Source organism: Dermacentor variabilis, unplaced genomic scaffold, assembly GCF_050947875.1.
Source record: "Dermacentor variabilis isolate Ectoservices unplaced genomic scaffold, ASM5094787v1 scaffold_17, whole genome shotgun sequence".
Lineage (NCBI taxonomy): Eukaryota > Metazoa > Arthropoda > Arachnida > Ixodida > Ixodidae > Dermacentor > Dermacentor variabilis.
In genome coordinates, this window is record NW_027460335.1 from 1,282,280 (window position 1) to 1,286,909 (window position 4,630).

General features: G+C 45.2%; 1 long non-coding RNA gene across 1 annotated transcript; it reads right to left on the reverse strand.

Moving 5' to 3' along the window:
• Positions 1-873: 873 nt before the first annotated feature.
• Positions 874-2,880, reverse strand: LOC142568129 (uncharacterized). Its single transcript, XR_012825366.1, has 3 exons — positions 2,830-2,880; positions 1,031-1,117; positions 874-946 (listed from the first exon to the last, which is right to left on the reverse strand). It is a non-coding gene; the product is annotated as an uncharacterized LOC142568129 (long non-coding RNA).
• Positions 2,881-4,630: the final 1,750 nt, after the last annotated feature.

Genomic DNA, 4,630 nt, shown 5'->3' on the forward strand with positions numbered 1-4,630 from the left:
ATGGAAGTTTCAGGAGTTTCCTACAATATCTGTAACCTTTTGGGCTGTGGAAGTATAAACCTAAAGCAAAGGTTTTGTTTTGGCTGCACCATCGACGGCCAAACCTGCTGACATTGTGCATCTTTAACTGAGCTTCAACAAAAGCAGCAACAGCTGGTGTTAAATGCTCACGCAGACTATCTACCAATTCGGCAGTGGTCTTCATGTGACGGCGCTGAAACAGCAGTCCTTGCAGCCTCTTGTTGGGGTTACGCAGCTGCCTGAGCTTGGCTCGAAGTTTCTGCAGTGGCCGCGTTTCATTGATGGGGCTGGTGAAAGATCCTGCAACGTACAGAGTCGACGGAAGAGCAATAAGTTGCTACGTCGGGTTTAGTCATAGCTGCATGTAGTCCTGTAGCACCAAAAAGTGCGCAATATTGCGAAAGCGTTGTAAAATTGCTAACCTTCATAAGAAAGAGGCGAACTGCTGAACGGAGCTCCTGGTGACAGATCAGCACTCGCTGACAGTGTTGCGGCCACCCCTGCCGTGCCAGGTTCCAGAGATGAAGCGCTTGCTTCAGTGCTTGGTCCTGCATATGTGTGGTCAGCTGCGCCCACAGAATATAAAGAACAAAATTTAGTGACAGCACAGTTCCGACAGGGAAGCCAGCAACCCAACAATGCACAAATAATAACTAAGCACCACAGGCGGAATTAACACTTACACTGAACCATTATGAAGCCACTGGCGTGGGAACAAGCTTGGTTCAGCGTAGAACCAGTAGGAGTGGCACCATCTGCATCTGCACAGCGCACAGACAAGGAATTGTAGCATATTTCTGAGCCATACCTCCTCAGGCTGTTCGAGCAGATACGAAGTAACAATCACCTTCTTGGAAGAGTAGCAGCGACTGGGACGGCCGACTCTGGACGTACCCCTTGGAAACAGGTTCACCGGAGACAGCAGCTATCATAGGAAGCAGTCCAATGAGCTTTCAGTCGTCACCATTTTCAAAAGATTTATGTCAGTTATGCATACAACTCTGCTCACCTGGTTCTCCAGCCCGGCGCACTGATGCCGAAGTTTCGCTCAGAGATTGTGAACAGTCCATGTCGCTGCTGCATTCGCTTGAGGTGTCTGAAATGGCAACATTATTGCGGAGAGAAAAGAGAATTCAGTACCTTTATAGTAAATAATTTCCAAAGAACTATAGCTTCCATAGCATGCGGTTCACATTGTCATCACTCTAGAAAGAAAAATGCTTATCCAGTGAAATAAAATTCTGTTTACCACCCTTAATCGTTAGGCACATTAGTTTGATGTCATCAGCAGCTGTGGAGCACCAGTAAATCATTTGCAATTTTCATATGCTATGTTTTACTTTGAAGAGTGCGAAATTCGCCTATCACACAAACAACGATAGCTCGCAAATGAAGTAATAGGCCCCATATTGATTACAGATTTATGCAGGTCAGCCTATGGCCTACGCAATGAGATGCAACAAGAATGAATTCGTAAGCAATTATCGCAAAAAATAAAAACCTGTACAAACATTGGCTTTCGCTAGCATGCATATTGAGGTAAAAGGCAACAACACAAACAATTATTAGTGCATTTCTATAATCGTTCAGTGCGTGCTTTGATACATAACACATGAGCACACAATATCTCGAGAAGCTTTTCACCAAGCGTACCTTGCCCAAGTCGGCATAAGATTGCATCCTGATAAGACTGAAGGTAAAAAAAGAAGCTCTGCATACAAGAAAGCAAAGTTCTGGAGTACTAAAATTCATCAAACATTTAGGAAGGCTCACCCTTTTTTCCCCCTCACTTCTTTTGAGCTATCATAGGAAGGACGAGAATGCCCTATGGACAGGACAGGGACCGTTCATGAGACAAGGTTTCACGGTGAATATGAAAGATTCAACTCCCACTTGCTGCAAAACATGTAGAGTCGCCTGGTTTCCGTTGCTGAAGTGGCTAGCGGCATCAAGCAGCCTGAACCGGAAGACTGACATACGCACGTTAAGATCCTTTGGAGCCCTTTGCCATACCAGACTACCAAATATCCCACTTCCATTATCCTTTTTTTTACCGGAAATATCAGGCAAGAGTATTCACACCGTCAGTGTACTTTTTCCGCACCCGTGCCTAGAAATTCGCTTGAGCACCCTTCGCCTACTAAGCTTGTGCCATTAGCTTACCACAAGCACAAAACTAATTCTATGCTATGTTGGACATTTGTCACGAACCTCACATACAGTGTACAGTGCATACCGGGAGAAAATAAGTTTCGATCCCAACAGCGGAAAAATACGCCTTGTACAATGTCGCACGGCATACAGAAAGTAGACAAAAGGGCTGGAGCACCCCCTTGTGTGAGCGTCTAGTTGATTCAAATACTGACAACTGTTGAATCACTAAACTTGCATGCAAGAGACGTAAAACGAATATATATATATATATATATATATATATATATATATATATATATATATATATATATATATATATATATATATATATATATATATATATATATATATACACACACACACACACACACACACACACACACACACACACACACACACACACACACACACACACGACATGTATATAATTATATGTGCTCACGTGAAAGCGATACTTCCATTTTCGTTTTCGCTTAGCAGGGTGCAGGTAAAAATTTACTGTAATTTTTAAAGCCACAAGACAGATACATAATTCGTTTTGCAAAAGACGCTAGACTGTTTACGGTTACGACAAAAAGGAAAAATTTCATTTTTTCACAAAACCTGACATTTCAAGAGCGGCGAATGCCTTAAAGGTTTGATAACAAAAATTACCGGCAATGCTTGCTCGAGTAGGCAAAGCATCGTGTCGCAGCCTTCCTGACGGCAGATGCACAGATGGTTCGAAGTGCCTCGAGCAAATCCTGAGTTCTCGTAGCTGCGACGGCGCCTTCTTCTCCAGGCTGACGTTGCGGCAGAACTGCGCCCACGCTCGGCACCTGGACGTGATGCAACATGCACGTTAGATACAACTGCGCCAAAGGGAATACGCATACTCGAAACGCCAATGCGTCATTATTCCTGTCACTGCTAACTGCAGTAAATTATACTTGCATTACATCTGATCTATGGTAGTAAATGCTCGCGCCAAGCTCTCTGCGCCCCAGAGTGCGGTAACGTTCATCCTCATGCCACGCGGCTAGCTGCTTTTCTAAGCTCAACGAGTGACGAGAGTGAAGTGCGTTTAAAATTACCCTGACAGTCATGTATATGTAGGACAGCAATACCAAGGCAGGCAATAACTCCTGCTGAGCGAATCCAGTTAAAGCCTCGTCAAAGCCGCGCACATACACGAGGCTAAGTTTCGATACTCCCAGTTGCGAGGGGATCCTCAAATTGGCTTCATGGTTTTGCAAAACTAAACAATGTCGTACTCAGAGCTGTCAGGTAGCAAACTTTGTTCTAAATGGGCCTCCTGGTCAGTAGCGTGCACGTGGTTGCTCCTGAGAGCCCGGTGTGAAGTTCACGTTGGTGATAGTCAGCTGCATGAAACTCACTATAAATTAGAAAAATGTGGGCCTCTTTCGCACACCTCAGCACTTAAAGTGTGTGCCCTGCAGTGTAGTACATAAATATCCCCGAAAACATGAAGCCAAGTACGCACGAACGGGTTACAGCTATGAAACACGAGTGAACAGCCCGGCGAAACCACATCGAAGCTATCGCGCATACCTAGAGCAGACGACACTGTCAAGAGCCCACCTGTGAAAGTCCAGCGGGAATCGGTGTAGCGTGACACCAATGGTACTATCCACGCTGTCGCTGTGTACCACGGAGCATCGTTTCTTCACATGCCGCAAGCTCATCTTGAAATGAAGCGCTAAGCTCTTCAAAAGAAGAGCGCGAAGCGTGTAAAGACGGAAAAAGACTTCGCACTGGCCGCACGCCGAAGGAAACGACAAAACCGAGAAAACTGCCGCAGCGGTGCAGCGGGCTGCAAATCTTACCGAACGGTGACAAAGAAGCGACGTGCAAGGACGACGAAAACTTCGCAAAAGGAGCATTTTGAGACCGGCGAGCTAAATTTATACGCTTTACCAGGCGCGCCATCGCAGACAGCTGGCGATAAGAAATCGCTTTGTAAGCTCCCGCCACTGTGGCCGGATTAGCCGGGTATCGAAACAAGGCCTGCAAAGACGCGCTGTAATGCACCGCACACTCATGAATAGGGGGCAGGTCAAGAGTGTTGCAAAAATACAAAATTTGCCAGGTTTTAATAAAATGACTTATCTCTTTCATAAAACAAGGTGCTAATATATTTTTTTCTTTTCTATTGGCAGATTACATTCCAGTTTTGTAGCTTTATCATTTCTTTATATGAGTGTTTTGCCCCCTATCCTCTGGTTGTGCTGCAGTCACGCTAAACCACTTTTCGGCCCAGCCTTCGCCACCACTTTAAATCCGCCTTGCGGCTTGTCTGGCGCTTGACGTGTGCACGCGCGTCTGGCGTGCCGCTAGCTTGTTGCTAGGCAACGGAACAAAAAGTTGCAAAGTATAACTTCATTTACACGCAAAATGTTTCACTTTTAGTGGGAAGGAATAAAAAAACAAAACGTTGTCTCGAAGTATATTTCAC